We start from the raw sequence: 24,036 nt of genomic DNA, 5'->3' as shown, positions 1-24,036 counted from the left end.
TCACTCCGTCCCCCGCCATTTCACTGCCCTGCTCCCAGCTCACACCCCCCTCTCTCATATACCTCTCCACTCCATCCCTCCATCTCATCCTTGGCCTCCCCCTCCCTCTCCCCCCCTCCACCTCACTCACATACACTCTCCTCATCAGTCTCTCACTCTCCATCCTCTGCACATGTCCAAACCACCTCAGTGTGTTTCTCCTAACGTTTCCTATCACATCCACAGCCACACCACAATGCTCCTTCACTTCCTCATTTGTCAGTCTGTCTCCCCACATGACTCACATGCTCCTCTTAAATAACTCATTTTCACTGCTCTCACTCTTGATTTCTGTCCCTCCAGTAAGGTCCAAGCTTCACTTCCATGTTAGAGTTGGTATCACAATACTGTCATGTAGTAGCTCTTTCACTTCCATGCTCACTTCCCTGTTTCTTATCACTGCTTTCAAGGAACCAGCAACCTTTCTTCCCTGTTGCACCCTTTCAAGCACTTCACCCTCTAGACTTCCATCCTTACTCATCACACTACCCAAGTACTTAAACATACTCACATTTTCAATTTCCTCCTCATCCAACCTCACTGTACACTCACTGACTTCACACATCACTTTAATATGAGTTCCATGTTCTTGAAAACGGACATTTTAGAAGCAGAGGAGATATTAGTCCCAAAAGCACGACCCCAAATTTATCTGGGCTTCACCAGTCAAAGCCAAGCAAGTCTGATCCTGGAAATGGGAGGTGAGAGAGCTACAGTAAGGGTAAAAACAACTGCTTGTGGACTCTATAGATGTCTCTCTACTCTTTCTATATCGTATCCTCCATCTGATCCCATCATATCTAGGATGAATTTATGAATTCTCCTAAGCTTAAGTTGTGCATAAATTTATTTGTAAATATGTTTGTCTTCACACATATGGCCATCAAACACTTCAAAATCAATGCAGTGACAAAATATGAAAAACAAAACAAACTGTGATGACAGTTAACCATTACAGAGACTTGCTGTCCGTAAAATGTGGTTAGAATGTTTTATGAATGCTGTCACATGTATGGTCCTGTGTGCATTACATATATATATATATATATATATATATATATATATACATATACAGTATATATATATATATATATATATACAGTATTTATATATATATATATATATATATATATATATATATACATATATATAAACTGTATATGAAGAGAATCGCCAGGGCTTGTATATACATCTTCATCTTTATTGGCTAACTTTTCGGTACAGTACTTCTACCATCATCAGAGCCTAAAAAAGAAATAAGACTGTACATGTAATATTCTTTCTTACTGTATTTTAGTCATAAGTAATAACATAAAATTGCATTAATATCCTGCATAAAATCTTAGGGTAGTTTTCAAGGCAAATTGCACTCTCCAGTCATTCTTTAAGTTCAAAGATGTAATTCCTGAGAAGCTGCAATTGTCCATTGCATATCAATATAAGTGTCAAAGCTGTAATGCTTTGCATATAGGGAAGCCGAAACGGCACCTCAAAACACGCACCTATGAACACTTTGGTCAATCTGTTTGAACAAACAACCCTATCACCAGCCCGCCTTTCTCAGCTATTCGTAAACGTGCTCACGACAACGACCACCCTATGTCCACGGAGAGCTTGTCTGTGCTGACCAGTTCCTCCTCAGACAGTCACCTGTTAATACTGGAGTCCCATCCGTCATACAGGGACAAACCTACTATCTGCAATAATGAGGTATCTACAGAATTACTGTGTTTTTAATTCTATGTCTTGGGCTCTTAGATTTTTTTTTTTTCTTTTTTTTACAAGTTTGCTAAATATTGTCATCTAGTGCATTTTTTCTTAACTGTTAAAGTTTCTATACTAGTATTTACGTAAGTATTTAATATGTTAATGAATTCTTGCCACACTTTGTAACAGCTTGTGATTTTATTTATTTATTTTGTTTTAATAATGATATTACTTACCAGACCCGACTTCAGATTTTTTTTTTTATTATTTGACCTGGAATGATTTTTTTAAATTCATTATTTTCCAGTAGGTTAATTCCACCCCAAATAATTCATTTTGCATTTTTCACCTTGTAAATTCATTATTTTCACAGATTAATTTCACCCAAAATTATTCATTTTGCACTTCACCTTAAGGTTTTTATGCAGAAATTAATGCAATTTTATTTATCACTTATGACTAACATACAGTAAAGAAGAATATTACATGTACAGTCCTTTACTTCTTTTTTAGGCTCTAATGATGGCAGAAGTATTGTACCGAAACGTTAGCCAATAAAGATGAAGATGTACATACAAGCCCTGGTGATTTCCCTCCTATTAAGACTGGCTTTCCAAGCAACAAGTCCGTGGCTGATATATATACAGTATATACATATACACTACATATATATATATATATATCGTTTTCGTTTTTAAAGGCTCCAACATGCTTGCATGTGTCGGCCTTGGTCACCTAATGGCGGCTCTCCACGCTGCACGATCCATTGCAGCCTCCCTGTTCAGTCCCTTAACCCTAAGGTCACACTTAATGACCTCGTCCCATGTCTTTCTCGGTCTACCCCTCATAACCCCACCCCCAATATTAACACTTCTCACCTTCCTCACCCAATTATCATCCCCCATCCTCTCCACATGTCCAAACCACCTCAATCTACCTCTCCTCATCACAACACCAATACACTCCAGTCCCATCCTACCTCTCAACTCTTCCATTGTAAACCCAGCCCCTCCAGGCCTTGGACGCAGGGACGCACTGCACATCCACCTAATCATTATCATTTCTGTACGTCTGAGCCGGCGAATGTCTTCCTCCTTCACTGCCCAGGTCTCACTGCCATACAGCATTACACTCCTAACACACGCTGCATACAAAGACCCCTTAGCACGTAGGGAGAGCCCCCTCAATGTCAGGAGAGGCAAGAGCTCCCTGAACTTCTTCCAACCACTTCTCACCCTAGCCACAGAGCTAGCTCCAGCCCCACCTCCAGCACACAACATGTCTCCTAAATAACAAAACTCTTCCACACACTCAAGAGATTCGCCAGCAAGTTCAATCCTTTCACGTCTGACGATCTCCACCTGCTCACCCCGGCACGCCGTACACATAAAATCAGCATTATCTCGCAGTCTACCTCTGATACCACTACATCTCTTATGCACCCATTTATCACACACACCGCACAAGATGGAATTACTTCCCACGCCCTTGTGGCAAACTGCACATGGCCACTCTCCCTCGTCTTTGACAGTACCGCCACCAACCCTAGATATCATCACTTTTGTTTTATCTGCATTTACCCTTAAACCCTTTTGCCCCATACCATCTCTCCACTTCCTAAACCTTTCCTCTGCCTCCCTTTCATTCTCTGCAATCAACACCAAATCATCAGCATATATATATACTGTACGCCTGTATGAGTGTGTGGGTGCATATGTGTGTGTGGGGAGACTTAAAACAGCACTGCTGGAGTTGCAAAGGAATATGCAATCTATTTCCCCCCTAGCAAAAACTGGTTACAATAATACTGCGTTTACAAGTCAAAGTCCGAGGTGGAGACTACTACTCAAACATACCTCCTGAACAAGGCTCATCCTCTTGGGGATCATGCCTCCTTTTTACCAGTACTTCAGTATGTGGAAGAACCCTGTTATGATCCTGGTGAAGCGCTGTCTTCCATAGAAAGGTGCCTGCTTGCTTGTGGCTGACGAATCTGTTTGGTCAGGCAATCCAAGGTAAGCGACAACTTCAACAGCTACCAGCCTGTCACAACCTGTCATGAAGATACAGCCTGTTAACCATCATGGCCGGGATAGTTTAAATTCAGTATACCCCATGTCCTCTAACTTGGTCTGAAATTGCCATATGTGTATCAATGATACTAATTAATAAAAATAATTAACATTACGAACTGAATAAGATGCTACTATTGAAGACTGGATGTAGAGCCACATTATCTCTCTCTCTCTCTCTCTCTGTCAGAGCTATGGGAAGACACAAAATGATGAAAATTTGGGCTATGTTCAGGTGAAAGAGCTATATCATCCCCACATCTGATGGAGGATAATTTGTGGAAGAGGAGATGAAGCACCCTAGAGTTTGAAAGCTTTGTCTCCCTTTCCTAGATACAGTACAGTATTTTTCATCCTATAATACGCAGATGAACCAGTCTGTATTATGAAATCTATATACCGGATACTTGGTGTTATCGTGTGCCAAGTTTTTTATCCTCCCCCCTCCCTTTTTTTATCTAACTTATCCATGGCGTGATATAGCGGGAAAGGCCAAAAAACATATCTGCTGGCTTCCTGTTTAGGCAGCACACAACTCCCACCCTGCCACATAACTGCGTTTCATCCTGCCACATAACTGCTTCTCTCACTGTCATGAAACTGAGTCTCACCCTGTCATAGAACTGCTTCCCTTACCCTGCCACATAACTGCTTCTCTCACCCTGCCACATAACTACTTCCCTCATTCTACTACATATCTCTGCTTCCCTCACCCTGCCACAAATCACCCCGCCACTCCTCACTCTCACCTTGCCATCCCTCACCCTCACCCTGCCACCCCTCATCCTCACCCTTACTCCCCATGTCACCCCTCACCCTCACCCTGGCATTCCTCTCTCACCCTGCCACCCCTTACCCTCATGCTATCACCCTTACTTCCCATGTCATCCTTCACCCTCATCCTGGCATTCCTCACTCTCACTCTGCCACCCCTCACCCTCACCCCGCCACTCCTCACTCTCACCATGCCACCCCTCACCCTCATCCTTCCCACTTAGCATTCACCCTGCCATCCCTCACCCTCACCCAGCTACTCCTCACTTTCACCATGCCACCCCTCACCCTCCTCTGACCAGGCTTGGGTTCGAGTACATTTTTCTGTACTCGAGTTCAAGTATGATTACATTACGGTATCACGAATCAAAGTACAAGTACAAGTACTCCGTTTTATAGCTGAATTCAAGTCCAAGGACGAGTACATTTGTGATGTATTCGAATCCAAGTACGAGTACATTTTACTGATTTAACCTCAATTGCTTTCAGCAGTTTATTGTGTATAAATAAATATTATATACATATATATACATATATATATATATATATATATATATATCTATATATATATACATGTCAATCTATCTATTGCCAGACGCCTCAATCCCGTTTGGGGTGGCCACAAACAAATTGCCTCCAAGTTGCCCTGTCCCCTGCTATTTCACTGCCCTGCTCCCAACTCACACATCCCTCTCTCATATACCTCTCCACCCCATCCCTCCATCTCATCCTCGGCCTCCCCCTCCCTCTTCCCCCCTCCACCTCATTCACATACACTCTCTTCATCAGTCTTTCACCCTCCATCCTCTCCACATGGCCAAACCACCTCAGTGTGTTCCTCATAACGCTTCCTATCACATCCACATCCACACCACAACACTCCTTTATATCCACATTCGTCAGCCTGTCTCTACATGTGACTCCACATGCTCCTCTTAAATAACTCATTTCCACTGCTCTCACTCTTGACTTGTGTCCTTCCAACAACGTCCAAGCTTCACTTCCATACGATACAGTTGGTATCACAATACTGTCATGTAGTAACTTATTCACTTCCATGCTCACAGTGGCCTATATTATTAATTCCATTTCAACCATTACTCCAATTCAGTCTTCACCTGGTTTTGCTTCACCCTGCCACAGTAACCTACTGTTAGCTCAGATTTGATAGGGGAAAACAACAGTCAACAAAGAACAGGCTGTTATCACTTCCTGTTTTCAGATACACTTAACACTACCAACCTTCCTCTCTTATTCATCTCTCCAAAACACATACAGATACAGTTTGAACTATTTCAGATTTCAAATAAAATAACAGTATTAAGTAAACAATCATAAATTACATACAGTACTATGAACCCCAAATTATTACAACAGTATTATGGTAACTTACATTTCTGTATTGTATACTTAAAACAACTTTATCAATTGTTGCTTATAGGTAATAAGATTGTACTCGATTTGAACATTTGTCCAGTCTGTAACAATGAAAGCAATAAAAATCTAGCGAACAAATTACATGAGAAAATGGAAAAATCCTTGTTGTGATTCCACAGTTCTGATGTCGCACAGGATGACACAGAGATAACATACTGTACTTCCTCTTTGGTGTGTGCTCTCTTTTCATTCGTCACTTGCTCTCAGCATTGGACAGAGGTAAGAATCCTTATTGATAGTTGCCTAATTTTTCTTTGACAAATCCTAATCTGATGAGAACATGCCACTCATCAACAACAACATATGAAAGTAATGTGTTACCTTTGCTGAAATTCACTTTAAGCTGGAGTACTGTATAATCATTACTCTTGCAGAGAGATCCATATTTTGCAATACCATTACTGGTTTTCAGTACACAGTACCTCAGTCTAGTAATGAAAAAGAGAAGTAAATGTGTAGCTCTTGAAGAGCTAAGTGGCTCCAGGAAGAAACTTAATCAGTGCTAGGAGGCCTCTGATACAAGACATACGGACTGAGTAGTGGTTACTGATGATGCTGGATGACTGCACAAAGGTGTTGTGATACTTGTATTAAAGTAAAGACTTAGGTGTAACATGAGTCTGTAAATTCTGGAGTGATATGAGTCTGTTAACCCGCCCCATCCCGACATTTTCTGGGCAGTGGTACGCCCCAGTCCCGACATTTTTGGACCTTTTTTTGGGGGGGGGCTCAAACATCCGCTTTTGGTGAGAAACATCGAAAATTTATAGAGAAATCGCTCACCTGAGGTTTAAAATACTTGATCCAGGTAGGAGTACCTCTTTACCTTACAGGGTTTTCTATCAGGCTGGCTGCAAAGAAAACGAGTTCTATGGGAGGATAACTATTCTACACCACTCATAAACGGTATTTATTTATTTATTTGGTAAGAATTTATATGTAGTACGAGGGTACATTGGTTTTCAAAGGGTAATATAGGCATTATAAGCATTGTTTCACTCACTAACTCATCACCATTCCTGACCTTTTTTTGCCACATTACCTGATCGTCATTTCTGACTCTTTCTTCCTCTAATGTTTGTCCTCCACATTGTCAACAATTGGGGAATCACTCTGGCCCTGAATTTCGTACCATGGCATGACATGGCTTTACTGGCCAGGTCACTGATAACAGGTGAATTGCTGAGAAAAGGTCATGCAGGGGGGGGGGAGGAGGTCATGCTGGTTAAGGCATTGTCCTTGCTTGGCATCTTGTAGAGGAAGGTGTCCCGTGTATACGTGCCAAAAATCACTCGCGAAAATTGAAAATTGTGCAAATTACGGACCTTGCAATGTTGCCGCATTAATTTACGTCTCCAGGATATGAGTGCACATCATGTGAGGATGTGAATTCACGTCTCCGGGACGGGGCGGGTTAAGGAATGTACAGTATATGGGTTGCATATGTGGAACAGCATATGAAACAATTAGAGGTTTGTGCAAGGTTTGGAGCAATTAAGTCTATTAATAAATGGGTAAAAAAAACACGTACTGTACTTTGATGGTATGGTCACATGCAGAAAATGGGGTGACTTAGATAATGAAAACGTTAATGTGTGAGTGTGTCTCATGGTGAAGTGTGTAATAAGTGAAACTAAACTTGATAAATCAACCAATGTCGGACTAGAGAACCAACCCCATGCCCCACAAGATCCAAGACTGCAATGTAACAACTGAGTCAAGCAAAGCATTGTAGTTCACATGTCTACCCAGTTATACAGGCTTTTATATAGGCTAGCTCAGTAATATGCAAGGTTTATAGAGTAATACAAAAAGGTTACAATACTATGTGAGTTTGACAGTGGAGTTAATAGGATGATAAAAAGAGTACCTGTTAATGAGTTTGAGGGTGAGATGAAAAAGATGATGAAAAAGATATTTGTGACTAAATTTGATACCATACAGTATGTGGCAAAGAAGACAATGACCTGATACAGCATGGGATATGAGGAAGCAAACAAATATGAAGGAAAGAAGATGAATGAGGCTATGCCTGGAGATGCACAGGGCAAGTTCCACTTCTCTTTAAATTTGGCAGTTGATGAAACTGCTCTCTCTCACATACATTTGAGGTGCATCTAAAAAATATGTGGGTGTGGATGCTTTGCCTGTCAGGCTCAAGTTCAGAGATGAAAATGATTAGATATATGTGTAGTGCATCCTTGAATGACAGGTCTGAGGGGGTTAGGATTGTGAATGAAGAGTTGAGAGGTAGGATGTGACTTGAATGTATTTGTATTGTTGATGAGATGGGATAGACTGAGATGGTTTGGGTATGTGGAGAGGATGGAGGATGACAACTGGGTGCAGAAGGTGTGAGGTGTGAATGTTGAGGGTAGCATTGTGAGAAGCAGACTGAAAAGACCTGGGATGAGGTAATAGAATATGACCAGGGATAAGGGACTGAATAGGGAGGCTGCTAGAGATCAAGCAGCATGAAGAGTTTGCATTAGGTGACCAAGGCTAATGCTCGCAGGGATGTTGGAGCCTTTAAAAATGAAATGAACAAACAAACAAAGTGAAGCAGAAAATTCTGAAAGCATAAATGATGTAAATGAATGTGTGGCCCATGTTACTGAGAGCTCTGTTGAGAGCTCTACCTTTATGTCCTCCTAATCCAAGTTCTGGATCCCTGCTGTCCCATCTCTATTTGAGTGGGACAAGAGGTTGTGACAATGATTTTATCTTTCACTCTACAATTCTTTGGAGGCACCCAAAAGGAAGAGATTAACTCTTCTCCATTAAGGTGTTTTATTCTTGCGACCACCAGGCGATTTCATTTAGCTGAGGGAAGACTTTTCTAACTGAAGGCATAGATACAGCCTTCAGTAACCTGTTCAGTACAACAGATATTTCCTATGTTGAATAAAACCATCTGGCAGCAGCAAGAGTAAACTAAAAAAAAGCTATCACCCAGATTTGAGGTGCTAAGCCACTTACAACACCACTAATAGATTTTAAATGAAAAGGGAAGAAATCATCCCAAACCCAGGGAGCTTGGGAGATGGTGTACCCGGCATCTGTTTGGCCACTGCACATGGCTACAGATGACCATTAAGCTTGTCGTTCATAGCAGAACAACTGTTCTTATGAACATATATACTCTATATGGTACTGTACATTAATTCCTCCAGTCTACTAGGCCTCAAGCAAAGAGACCTAATGGAGGCATTTATGGCACTTTAAAGGAGTAATATGGGGGTTGTGTGCTACCTTCCTCATCACAGTAATTATCATTATAATAAACTCTGCCTCTACTTCCATGAATGACAATCTGAGTGAACAAGACCCAAAATTAAACTGCAAAAGTAACTTAAATTCAGTAAAGAACACTGAAAGGCATGACGAATTCTTCATTTAAATCATGTATTTCAGACCTATCATCTTGAAGGGAGTCTGCATTATCAGTGGGCTTCAAGACCAACCTCTATTTTCAACGATGGACGGCGAAAACAGCGTAAGATGTTATATAAGTTACAAAGGCAGCCATCCCTGACACTTCACAGTCTTTTCCCTTTGAACCCTAAACTATGACAGGTAACTTATCTAATTATTCTGCAAAATGACATGCCAATATACTTGTCACGGGGAACTCTCCTAAGGCATAAGGGTTAATATGAATTGTGTCTCCTAAGTTAAATAAATCATCTGGCAGTAGTCAGAATAAAGTGGAAAAAAATATTAGAATCAAGGGGTTGCTCCAAACTTATATAAAAATAACTAGAATTATTATATATATATATATATATATATATATATATAAATGTGATAGGTGGGGGTGCTCACCATCCACTCACTCGATGTAGTGCTGCTCTTGGGTGTCTGCCCTTTCCTCTCTTCCATCCTTCTTTCCTTCCATCCTCTTCTGTCTTTTTTTCCTTCATTCTTTCCTTGTCCTTCTGCCTACGGGTGACTTTACACTCCCTCTTCTGTCTGTCTTTCCTTCAGTCTTTGTTTTTCCTTCTGCCTGTGGGTGACTCTACACTGAATGACGAGCCAAATGGTTTCCTATACACCAGGAAACCATTTACTACGCTGGGTGGTAACCATATAGCCAAATTTTGGCACCTGGTGGTTTAGTGGGTAATTATTGCGCTCCAGTCGGATTGAGCTGATGAAGGTTTATATCCAAGGGATGGTTGGGGTTGATTGCTCATGTAATGCCACTCAAGGATGAGTGAGGCTGGTCACTCTCATCTTAAATGTCGAGACCAACTGCCTAGCCCCGGGCCCCTACGCTCCTCATGGGGCAATGTACTGTAGGATTGGATGATGGATGGATGGATGGAGATATATATATATATATATATATATATATATATATATATATATATATATATATATCCTTTTTGTTTCTGAAAGCTCCAACATGCTTGCAAGCATTGACCTTGGTCGCCTAATGGGGGCTCTCCATGCTGCTCGATTTTTGGCAGCTTCCCTACTTTGTGCCTTAACCATGAGGTCACACTCAGTGACTTCGTCCCAGGTCTTTTTTGGTCTACCTCTCAAAACCCAACCAACAACATTAACACTTCTCACTTTCTGCACCCAATTATCTTCCCCCATCCTCTCAACATGCCCACACCATCTCAATCTACCTCTCATCACAACACAAATACACTCCAGTCCCATCCTACCTCTCAGCTCTTCCATCGAACACCTAGCATCCCCAAGCCTTGCACTCAAAGATGCACTGCATATCCACCTAATCACTGCCATTTCTGTACATGTGAGCCTGCAAATATCCTCATATCCTCTTCCTTTACTGCCCAGGTCTTACTATCATACAGCATTACATTCCTAACATATACCACATACAAAGATCCCCTAGCATGGAAGGAGAGCCCTCTCAATGTCAGGTTAGGCAACACCTCCCTGAACTTCTTCCAACCACTCCTCACTCTAGCTACAGAGCTAGCTCCTACCCCACCTCCAGTGCATAACATGTCTCCCAAATAACAAAACTCCTCCACACACTCAAGAGACTCACCAGCAAGTTCAACCCTTTCATGCCTGGCAATATCCACATGCTCTCCAAAACACACCACACACATGAAATCAGCATTAACTCACAGTCTACCTCTAATACCACTACATCTCTTATGTACCCACTTGCCACAAAAACTGCACAAGATGGAATTACTTCCCATGCCCTTGTGACATCGCACATGGCCACTCTCCCTCATCTTTGATAGTACCACCCCCAGCACTAGATACCATCACTTCTGTTTTATCTACATTTACTCTTAAGCCTTAGTGCTCCATACCATCTCTCCACTTCCTAAATCTTTCCTCCACCTCCCTTTCATTCTCTACAGCCAACACCAAATCATCAACCTACAACGTCTCCCGGGGAAGTCCATTTCTGAAGTCATGTGAGGGCTTCAAGTACCTTGATAAACAAAAAGGGGCCTAAGAGACTGACCCCTGATGCACACCAACATTCATGGAAAACTCATAACTCAAATCTCCATTCACTCGTACCTGGGTGTGACCACCATTATACATGGCCATAACGACCCTAGCCGGCCACTCCTCGCTTCCAAGCTTTCTCGTTGCCCACCTCACCACCTCTCTAGAGGACTCTGTCAAAGGCCCTCTCCAAATCAACAAAAACAAAGTACAGTTCTTTTTTCCTTCCTGTATATACATACACATGTATAAATATAAATCTCTCTCTCTCTCTCTCTCTATCTACATAAAATATATATATATATATATATATATATATATACATATATATATATATATATCCATCATCCGATCCTATGTTGCCCCATGAGGAGCAGAGGAGCCTGGGGTTAGGTAAGTTGGTCCTGACATTTAAGATGAGGGTGACCAGCCTCACTCATCCCTGAGTGGCAGTATGTGAGCAATAAACCCCAACTATCCCTTGGATGTAAACCTATACAGGCTCAATCCGAGTGGAGCTCCTTAATTATCCACTAAACCACCAGGCACCATAATTTGGTTATATGGTTACCTCCCAGCATAGTAAATGGTTTCCTGGTGTACAAGAAACCATTTGGCTTGTCACTCAGTGTAGTCACCCATAGGGAGAAGGGACAATATGAAGGAAAGAAAGACAGAAGAGGGCATGCAAAGTCACCCATAGGCAGAAGGAAGTGGAAAGAATGAAGGAAAGAAAGACAGAAGAAGAAAGAAGGATGAAAGGAAAGAGAAGACACCCAAAGCAGCACTAAATCGAGTGAGTGGATGGTGAACACCATCAACTACCCATATATATACTGTATATATAGATAGACAGATAGATAGATAGATAGATAGACAGACAGACAGACAGATAGACAGATACAGATAGATAGACAGATAGACAGTTATGTACAGGGGCCTATGTAAAAGTATCAACGTATTGAACATGTTACAGGTTGGTGAACTGCAATAAATCTCTAGGATAACGTGTTATCTTTGGTATCTATGCAGGTCTGTGGCCATCTTGTGGTATACAAGGCTGCTGCCACATCCGGTGTCCCCTCCCCCAGCCCACACCACCATCCATCTCCAAGCTTAGGGATTGGCCATGTCTTTGTTATGCACTCAAATCCTAAAATAACCTGAATATGCGCATAAAGCAGTAACATTTTTTCTCTGTGTAGGATAAAATTGCCTATTTTCCTCCTTATATATTATTGTATATCCCCAAACTGCACAATCTAGTGGTAAATTTAAAAAATTATCTAGGGGACTGTGCCCTCAACTTCCCTAGTAGGGTTGTGCTTGCCTTGCCTGTTTTTAGCTTTAATTACAGCTACTATTATTTTAAGTTCATTGACAGAAAAAAAAGCAACATTATGTTATGGACATTACTGTATTACTAAATAACTAATAGCTAAAAACTCCTGGCTAAACAAAAATGGTCCTAGCTAAATCTAATGTCACTTTTGGGTTTATTAAAAAAAAAAAAAAAAAAAAAAAAAAAAAAAATGTCCACAGCATGTTCAGCACTTTTCCAACATACACTCCATTTTTTTGGAGACTTCCTTTGAAGGGGCTTCAGGCTTCCTCCAACACCACATAGGTATTAGAAGTAGTGATAGGAGGATGCATCCCAGCTTGGAAGGGCTGAGAAGTGAGTACATTATTTATCTCCATTTGTAATGCTTCAGTGGCATGATGATTTACCAATGGGGCATTGATGTCTTATTTGCTCTTTGAACATAGTGCCTAAATACATGTTCCTATGTTCAGTATGGGACTGGCAGGAGCTGGGAACCCTTGTTAAGCATTATTTCTGCAGCTTTACCTTACATGCACCTACTGTACTTCCTGGGTTCCTTAATATTCACAATTCCAAGCTGCTGGAGTCTTTTCAGAGCATAAGCTGCTCGTGTCAGTCGAAAAAACCACCCTGACTTATTAAAGCACTGACTATTCCAGACCCACCTGTAATGTAGATCTCTCTTTTGCTGTCAGTGATTCTGATATTTTGGATGTGCACAACGCTGTACAAATATCTCTCTGTAAGTCTGGTAGAATGACCCTGACTCCCCAGAGAGGGCTACCCAGCTGGCAGATCCTTGTTCACCTCGCACATATCTGCAACTTGTTGAAGGAAAAGACAGTGTGGTCACAAAACTGCCAACCCTTGGATAAGGATAATAAAATATACCAACTGAAGGACAGTCCTCCCACCATACTGTTCTGTGGTAACTCAGGAACAGCCACACCCAACTTGTATGGAGGGCAGAGGAAAGCAAGGGTGAAGCATAATGGCAGGTTTTAGAATAAGAGACTACACAAAATGGCTTAAGAATCTAGTGTCTGAAAAAGTTACCATAAAGGAAAAATACTCATCATTAAGGGAAAAAAAAAAATGTTTACATAAAATATACATAATGGTGAAATCAAACTAAGGTAGTGGAGCCTTTAATGGCTCACTGAGCCAAAGTGCATAAATCAATGGCTAAAATATTTGAAAATTACACTACATGTAGTTACTTAAGAACACAAAGAATACAATGCAAAAGTAATAATACATATATGATACCAGAAAACTAGCATACTAAGGAATGTGACTGAAATGCACCACAATCTGGAATTTTCATATGTAGGTCTACAAAACACCTAAAAACCTAAAATATGGTTGAAAACTGACATTAAAATGTGCTACACTCTTACATAAAATGCTGGACAGTACTACACCAGAACATGGGCATAGGTTCACCCAAAGGATGGAATACATAGAAGACAAGAAAACAGTGGCACAAATATAAATGTTCCTCAAAGAATGTCGTGAAGTACACAGTCCCATCAGTCCCACATCTTAACGTGTGGTAAATAGGCTGAAGATACTATTTTTAAAGATCAGATGAGGCTTTTAACAATATTATGTTATGGGAAAGTCATCACACCTAATGAGGCAATGCAGTAGATGATAAGAATAATAAGTAATGCATGAACTCCTTAGCTCACCAAGTTTGTGATGATTCCTCTCATCACCACTTTTCATGTCTGTGCGGTGACATGAATGGCTTGAAGCCACTTCCTAGGGCACCTACAGACAGAATGCAATGTGAAAAAAAAAAATAAATGGTCATCAGTGGCACTGCCGCACTTCCTTAGATGCTAACAATGACTGACAGATGTGGAGAAAAAAATATAAATAAGTACACACAGATGGCAAGCTGACTGGTGACATTAAAAGCAGATAATTCCCTAGGTTGAGTCACGTGCCTTACTGTGGTCCATCACAGCTGGAATCCTGCTGATCCTGGGCATCATGGTTGCCATCACTGGGCTCTTGGTGCACTATAACCGCCATGCTCCCCAGTCTTTCTATGGTAATATCACAGGAGGCCATATTCTCATTGGCTTTGGAGCCTTTTTGGCAACACTTCCTGAACAATTTAGTTTGCATATTACACCTTATTTTTCCCTGGCATTATATTTGTATCCTTTTTTAAAGGAATACAGTTTGCATAAATAACGTACATTAATATGTTAACATACCAGATACCAAAATACACTGGTAATGAATGAAGTGTTACAGTGAAGAATGGTCTTTGGTGATTGGTATGCCAGATGAATGAGGAATGTTCCTGAAGAAGATTGTGGAGTGGTGTGTTGCTATAATGATATGCATGGTGGAGGATATACATATAGGGTGAGGGATACCTGGTTAGAGAGTAAGTAATGAATGCATTAGACTAAAATTGTAGGGAGTTAGATGGGATGCAAGGTGACTGAGGAATGTGATATTCATGGTGGAATTCGCATTACACACTGTGGGGTGAAGGATCAGGATGCAATATGAGGATGAGTGAAGAGAGACCTTCTGGTGAGGTATGCAGTGCATGGTGGTATTGCAGTGATGACTTTAAAGGTGAAAAGCTATAATTTATAGTAAAGGGAATGCTGAAGTTACTGAATACTGTAGGGTGCCATGGGACTTTATTCTTGCTATCTCTTTAAGAGGGCCTTTTTGAGAGGCAGATGTTCCGTAATTCACTACAGACTAACAGCAGATGATAATAATAATAATAATAATAATAATAATAATAATAATAACAACAGTAATAAAAGTAAAAAGTACCTACTGTAGATCGAAACCCTCGTCGTGATCATGGGAGAGGAGGCCATCGCACCAAGACCATGGAAGGGGAGTACCTCGACCCTCGAACTGATGTGAGGACATCTGGCCGCCCACAAGTGCCTGGCAAGCGCCCACCAACACCCTCCAGTGTGAGTATCATATACTTATACATGTACAGTAAATTATGCTGATGCAATGCACCCATGTTTCCAAAGAGATAAGCAGCATGAATATACATGCATGTGATTTATTTAAGAAATGGAGCACAGTGAAATCAGTGTGATTAAATGGTATGGTCAGATGGAGAGAATGGATGTAAACAGGGCAAATAAAATGGTACTGTATACAGGCATACCTCGATTTAACGATGCAAACTGTTAAGTAAATACCCATTGTTAGGTGGGGTATCATATCTCAAGGCAGATTTAACATGTAAAGTACTGTATAGAGATGTGTTTTTGAGCCTTGGGTTTCCCCCCAACCAAGCCCTAAACCCACCCAAATGAGGTGAAATACAAATTTCTAGCTAACCTAAACCCCAAATAGCTATAAAATAAACTAAACTAAACCTAAAAGCAGTTTATAGCACACCTAAACCCAAAAATAAATTCCAAAAATCATCATAAATATGTCTGGAAAAAATCACTCAGTAAACTGTAACCCAAAATGACAATGCTCACCCCACCTGACTAAAGCATGTTAATCTAAGTCTAAAAATAAAAAAATCTAAAAATCAACCTAAGCACAAAATTTGTCTAAAATATCATCAAAATCGGTTAAAACAAAAACAAAACCCATCGTTACACCAGGATTTGGCCATCATTCGGCAGGGTAGGGTGATATTTCCACCCCCATTGCTATGCAGGGGTATCGTATCTTGGGATCTGCCTACCAGTATGTGAGAGAGTTTGAAGGTTGGAGTAGACATGGTAGACCTAAAAATGGAAGATGTTGTTGTTGTTGCTGTTGTCCCAGGCTCATCTGAAATGTGAAACCACTGGCCTGCAGGCCAAAGCTGTCATCCTCCTGCAGTCCACCAAATTCCTTTCAGGCAATAGGAAGTAAGTGAGGGATATTTGTATAATCAGGCAGCTGTGCTGTCTGGTTATAAGTGTCACCACATGAAGGAATCCCCCTCCGTCATCAGATGGTGGATGGATATGGTAAATGAGTGTGTGAGAAAGTGAGGAATGAAAGATAATGAGGCTAGGGAACTGACGGGGTTGAGTTAATTGGAGGAATGGTGTATTGAGGAGCACATGACAAAGGTCTGGCACTCCTTTTTTAACCTGATACTTGATGGATTACCTATCTATACTCAGTTTTTTTTAATCGAGGCAAAGATGCACTTGACAGGCTGGTGATGACCGGCTGAATGCAACATCTTGTCATAGTCCCTTTACATGTTAGCACGTTGAGTACACCGCTTCCCATCCGATCAGCGAAGTTAAGCAACGTTGGGTCTGGTTAGTACTTGGATGGGTGACCGCCTGGGAACACCAGATGCTGTTGGCATCCCTACGTGTCAAGTGGGGTTGGTGGAGGATTAGTGCCCCTCCCTGTAAAACAATTAACTCTAAGCCATTGGCCACCCCGTCTGGGATACATGGCGTCTGGCAATGAATGAATGAATTATTAATTGACATCATATATATGTGGGGAAAATTTGGGTTAGTAAATGTTATTCGGACATGGTGCATTCAGCCAATCATCACCAACCTGTCAAGTGCATCTTCGCTTCAATAAGAAAAACTGAGTATAGTATGTAGCTAATATGAAGTACATCTAGGCTATATATAAAAATACACTCAAAAATATCTGGAGATTGTTAGGCCTGCTTCATTCCATTCTTAGTTGGGAAGAAGAGGTCATGATGATGATGATGATGATGATGATGATGATTACTGTAGTATACAGTAAAATCAATGGTACCTACTGTAAATTTCAGCATAAACTATTCTAATAACCTTGCAATATATACAGACTATAAAGTAAGCATCTGCTATCCAACTACCATTGCTTCTATCTGCCTTCAAAGCAGAGCAATGGAGATTCCCCATCACGTTCCTGTGCAGAGCACATTTATGATGTACCTGGGTGCGTCATCTACGAGAACGCAAGTGACACAGGATCCAATGGTAAGTTCATGTTACAGCAGACAACATATTGATTATCCTCTGGAATAAATGTACTTCTTCATAGTGCTTAAGTGAAAGAATACATTGAAGTGAAAGATTTGGGGAATGAGCTTAATATCTGTAATGAATGGTAAGTTTCCTGTAGGCCAGGAAACCATTTACAATGCTGGGTGGTAATCATATAACCAATCAGACATGTTCTCTTTGTATCAACAAGTGGGTTGGCAGAAGGTAAAACAACTAACTCAAAGACAAATGGCAACCCCTTACGGGATTATGGCGTCTGGTTAAAGATAGACAGAACTATAAGTCTGATGTTTATGTCTATCACTGAACTCCTGTTGTTGAGGAGTAACATTATTATCTATGCCAACAAAGTTGAGAGAAGGTTATGTATTCAGCTGAGTCTGTTTGTATGTTTGCCTGTTTACGTACAAGATGCTGGTATCTAAAAAAGTTGCTATCAAATTTAATGAAGGTATTTATATCTTTTATTGCTGTTTCTTTAGCAGGCAATCTTACCATACCCAGTAGATTTGTGCTATCATATAGTACAGTATATGCCTGTATGTGTGTTTTTGTGTGTAAATGAATATTTCTTTTTTTCATGAACATTTAAATTTCCATGAACATGGATTAGGTTAGCTTAGGCTGAGATAGCTTAGCTTAGCTTAGCTTATCGGATGAGCCAAAAAGGACCATCCGGGTAAGTTAGGTTACTTTAGGTTAGGTTACTTTTGTATGGTTAGGTTAGGTTAGGTGGCAATTAAGAGCTCCTGCAGGGTTAGGAGGTAACTAAGATTGTCATGGTCATATGAACAAAAAAACTATCAAATGGAAAAAAAAAAAAAAAAAAAACACCCGAAAATAGGAAATGACAATAAAGGAAATATTTACCTTAATGAAATCTGGTGGACAGTTGAGGAATGGGTCAAGGAAGGGTTATTTTTTAAGGCATCTCCAAATTAGGCACAGAAACAAATAATAAATTTTACTGCTCCCTGAGATTGTGGAGCAGGGTAGACAATGACTGCTGAATTACTGTACTGAATTTGACTATGTGAGGCTGTAAAAGTATTCCTCTGATAGGCAAGTGGAATACAGCAGCAAGTCAGATTTTACCAACACTGGTGGAAGTACAGTATGCACCCTTTGAGTGCTTTGTTTTCCGTGTCTGTTACAATTCTCATTTATTTTCAAAGAATTTAGATGTCAGAAACTATTCTGGCAATCATGAAACTTAATCCCTGTCACGAACTTTTCACTATCTGTGAGACAGAGCTCTTCTACATTCTGTCCATACAGTACATACAGTACTATACTATGCATATCAGCATGTTGCATATTAAAGCCCTCTTTATATCTAACTAGTACAGGACACTGCAAGTCATTACATCAGAAGGTTCACAAAGTACTGATTCTGAAGAGTCATCATAATTTATGAACCCTTGTTAGTAATACAGTGCAGTATACCTACCCAAGTTTGTTAGATACATGTGTTCATGTACACGTATGGTATTGTGTTTTAATTTTCTGTGGGTTCAACATGGTTGAGTATAACTCAATAAAATATCGTATAAATACACAAATCACTAATAATTTACACTCTGCGTTACCAATAAATGCAAGTGGGCTGGACTGGGTTCCAAAATAGACCGAATTCTGGGAGCTGTTCTTTTAAAGGATCGTAACTGTGCAAGTTGGTCCTCTTTTTAGTGTGGACTGGAATGAGGACTTATGGTCCACTGTTAGGCAATTCTGGACAATCCAACATTCCCCACTTTTTTTTTTTTTTTTTTTTTAATATATGCAAGAGGACCAAGGAAAATTTCTTTACTGTGGTACAAATTTCTTTTACAGCCCGCCAAAAGAAAAATGCTTTTATGGTCAAACAGTCACGGCATAGGCATCCATTAGTGACTACTACTCATCAGACATTGGTCATTATGGAAACCAACAGTGTAATACAACTGGTGTTTCTTTATTTAAAAAAAAAAAAAAAAAAAAAAAAAAAAAAAAGTTATTTTTATTAAGAAACAAAGAGATTTCCGGTGTCTTTGATATAATTTTTTATTTTAATCAAATTTTTCATTTAAAATATACAGTACAAAAGGACTGAGGACCAAGGACCTAGTTGGTTTTAGATGCTTTCTTTAGAAAGAACCATGACTGGGACCATCAGTCCACTCCACTGTGAGGAAAGGACTGGAACCGAGACTGTTGATCTATTTAGAGGACCAGTGCCCACCTTAGCTGGTAAATCACAGCATAATACAATAACAAAATCTGTTAGGTAAGCGGCAGGATGACTGTGGAAGAGTTAGACCAATACTGCTGGTCAGTCAGCTGGTCAGACACACAGGACTTCCACAAGTAAATATTTTTTTACCCTAAACCTTCTCCCTAAAATTGGGCAAATCACCCTAGATTCATCAAACTGACATTAACAGTGGATTTTTTCATCACTGTGTTATGTTAATGCTTTAAAGTTTTTAAAAAGTAATCTATCAATAAAAGACTACAGCCAGAATTCTTTAAATACAACTCAAAATAACACACACACACACACACACATATATATATATGTATACAGAGGTGGGCATCAATACACGAAAATGTCTAAAGCAATACCGATACATCGATACTCAGAAATCGTCTTGAGTGATACCGATACGTCGATTCTTTGTACAGAAGATGGTTAAAGCGATACTGATACATATATTGCCGATACTTTAAGAATATAAAATCCCACTAATATCATCCAATCATGGTGTTTATAATAGAGATTTAGAAGATAATGTGACATATTCATTGGTGTTTATAGTCTGAGGATATGACATGACAACAAATTTAGTGAATAAATGTAGGCCTACTTACTTATTTTTACTGTATGGTAAATAAATGTACATTTTTTTAGCATATGATAGACATGTACCGTATATACTGTATTAGGATCTTTCAACTGCTAAATTTAACATGCCTATATTAACATACATACAAATAAAAAATGATGATGGGTTATTCTACCTTTTTGCTCTTTATATATACCCGGTATCTAATAATTCTAATTTCCATTAGTTTTCACTAATGTATCGATGTAGTTTTTTTCGATACATTTTGAGAAAAGGGCCCTTGCGATACCCATAGATCGATACTTTCATTAAATAGCTAATGCGATACCGATACCAACACAAAAGTATCGATTGGTATGTATCGTTGATACATGAATTGCGACACTGCCCATCTGTGTGTGTGTGTGTGTGTGTGTGTGTGTGTGTGTGTATCCAAAGGGCAAAGCAAATATACAAATATGATGCCTTATCTAAGACAACACAGACTGAAAATCTGAGCATTTCTTCTTGAATTTGCATGTAATTGTAACCCTATGATTAGGATATTTCCGTCAGTCTTACACAACCATAGAAAAATGTATCAATGAAAAAACTATATACCACATCATTTCACATTTATTCTTTTTAGTTTGCAGGCATTGTAAAAACATCTAGGGCACCATAACTTAAGGAAGATTTTGTGCATTTGGCCCCTGGTTTATTTACCATTTGAACATATTAAATAATTAACACCATACTCGTAATGTCGGATGCGGATTAAAGAAAAAGGAATCCTAACTATACTGTTTTTTTTTATCGAGGCGAAGATGCACTTGACAGATTGGTGATGATTGTCTGAATGCAACATCACTTTATAATCTCTTTATTATTATTTGATAACATATATCCGATGGGGAAATTTAGGTTAGTAAATGTTATTCGGCCATGTTGCATTCAGCCAATCGTCACCAACCTATCCAGTTCATCTTCGCCACAATAAACAAAAACTGAGTTGTAGTTATTAATATAAACATATTGTTCAATGTATCACAGAAGTTATCACACAGAAATGAATAATGAAACTGTACTGCTGACAGAGTACTGCACACCAGAAAAAATTAAATATTTACCTGAGAGGCAAGCAGCACTACTCAACAATATCAACAAAGAGGGTCTGATGCTCTGTAATCAGCTGATCAAAGTAATGAAAACAAAGATCAGAAGAGAAAACGCATATTTGAGCTAATTTAATGGGAAACTAGTTTCATTTTACAGATGGCAACATATCCACAACAAATTACAGATTATTCTAACAATTTATTCCACGTTAGCTTACTCTCAGAATCACTAACATGTTAGTAAATGGAAATTTTAGTTACTCAAAAATATGAGTGAAATACCCCAAGAAATGCTTGATTACCCTAGATTTTGCATATTTTAATCTTACCCTAAACGTTACCCTAACGATGGTCAAAATACCCTAAAATGGGGTATTTTAAACTAAAATGAAAGCATTGCAGACACATCTGGGCATTTAGAGTACGGTATATTAAACCTTTTTTCGTATAGGTGGAGACTGTTGAAGTAGCTCATGGAGTTCATTAAAGCTGAAACTAGGCAAATTGTGGTTTGTTATGGGCTGTTCACACATCTATTATAGTAGACAAAAGAAAAGAAAAAACAGCATGTACTGTTCACAAATTAGTTGCCATAACTCAAGTAATTAAAATGACTTACAATAAAATTCTTTTATTTCAGGATCCCAGCATGCTGCCTCTGACACTGAGTCTCCATAGATTGGATGTGACTGCAGTGCATCTGAGAACTTTTAGTTTGAACAAACTTTCTCACTGCTTCTCATTTTCTGTTCTTCTTGTACTGTCATATCTTTTCTAAAATTTCTTTCACAATTCAACCTCTTGTGAATCAGGGATGATGGATGTGTATTGTCTCCATGGTTGTTCAATCTGTATATTGGTGGGGTTATAAAATAAATACGAGGTAGGGCAGTGGATGTTGGTGCAGCCCTAATGATAGTGTGTGGAACCTCCCTGTACTGTTGTTTGCAGATAATGGTGTGTTGTTAAGTGAAGATGAAGGGGAGCTGCAAGGCTTGGTGAATGAGTTTGAGAAAGTGTATAAGAAATGGAATCTACTGGTGAATGTAGGGAAAAGTAAAGTTATGGTCTTTGAGAGAAATGAAGTCACTGAATGTACAGTGAGATTGGATGAGGAGGAAATGGAAAATGTGAGTGCATTTAAGTACTTGGGTAGTGTGACGAGTAAGGATGGAAGTTTAGAGGGTAATGTGCTTGAAAAGGTACAACAGGGAAAAAAAGGCTGCTGGTTCTTTGAAAGCAATGATAAGAAACAGGGAAGTGAGCATGGAAGTGGAAAAGTTACTGCATGACAGTATTGTGATACCATCTCTTAACGTATGGAAGTGAAGCTTGGACCTTACTGGAGGGACACAAGTCAAGAGTGAGAGCAGTGGAAGTGAGTTATTTGAGAGGAGCATGTGGAGTCACATGAAGAGACAGACTGACAAATGAGGAAGTGAAGGAGCATTATGGTATGGATGTGATAGGAAGCATTAAGAGAAACACACTGAGATGGTTTGGCCATGTGGAGAGGATGGAGAGCGAGGGACTGATGAGGAGAGTGTACGTGAGTGAGGTGGAGGGGGGGAGAGGGAAGGGGAGGCCAAGGATGATGTGGAGGGATGGAGTGGAGAGGTATATGAGAGAGGGTGTGTAAGCTGGGAGCAGGGCAGTGAAATGGCAGGGGACAGGGCAACATGGAGGCGAAAAATGGTTTACCTTCTCTCTTACCAACCTTCATATCTGCTCCTTATGCTACAGCATGTGTGAAATGCACTTAGTAAGGATTTCCACTATAATAGAGCATACTCTGATTTAAGGTACTATAAAGGCATTGTTCTCAAACAGATACTGTTTCATAAATGTACACCATAGGTAACTGTCATGAGGTTTACTGAATACAGATATATCTGTAGCCTACCAAGAATACCAGAGATGAATGTTTGTCAAAATATTCATCATGTCATCCATCTAATGAAGTTATATTAGTTGTAAAGTTCCAAATGGTCCAAGTGCAATGAACTGATCATTTATTCTCTGAAATAATCATTAATATACTTGAAAACAGTAAAAAGTAGTTTTTATTCCCTAACATAGAGGTAGATATAGATAGAGGTATTGTATGCAGTATTTATAATGTATATATAAAATTCAAGTAGTATTGTGCAGAAGTTATTAATTGATCAAACAATTTTCACTCTGTAAATTGGATTGAACCGATGAAGGTTTATATTCAAGGGGTGGTTGGGGTTGATTGCTCATGCAATGCCACTCAGGGATGAGTGAGGCTGGTCACTCTCATCTTAAATGTCAGGACCAACTGCCTAGCCCCGGGCTCCTACGCTC

At 39.7% G+C, this 24,036-nt stretch overlaps 1 long non-coding RNA gene and 1 pseudogene across 1 annotated transcript; both read left to right on the top strand.

Annotated features, from left to right (window-relative positions):
* The first annotated feature begins 15,636 nt into the window (after positions 1–15,636).
* On the top strand, positions 15,637–23,346 carry LOC145414113 (uncharacterized). The gene is made up of 3 exons (XR_013899828.1): positions 15,637–15,770; positions 17,663–17,759; positions 22,349–23,346. It is a non-coding gene; the product is annotated as an uncharacterized LOC145414113 (long non-coding RNA).
* Positions 17,019–17,136, top strand: LOC145414290 (5S ribosomal RNA; annotated as a pseudogene).
* Positions 23,347–24,036: the final 690 nt, after the last annotated feature.

The sequence above is a fragment of the Coenobita brevimanus genome, chromosome 98 (assembly GCF_032717465.1).
Source record: "Coenobita brevimanus isolate Jiangsu-jjx chromosome 98, ASM3271746v2, whole genome shotgun sequence".
Taxonomy (NCBI): Eukaryota; Metazoa; Arthropoda; class Malacostraca; order Decapoda; family Coenobitidae; genus Coenobita; species Coenobita brevimanus.
The sequence above is the reverse complement of the archived record's forward strand: the minus strand, read 5'-3'. Positions and strand labels throughout refer to the sequence as shown.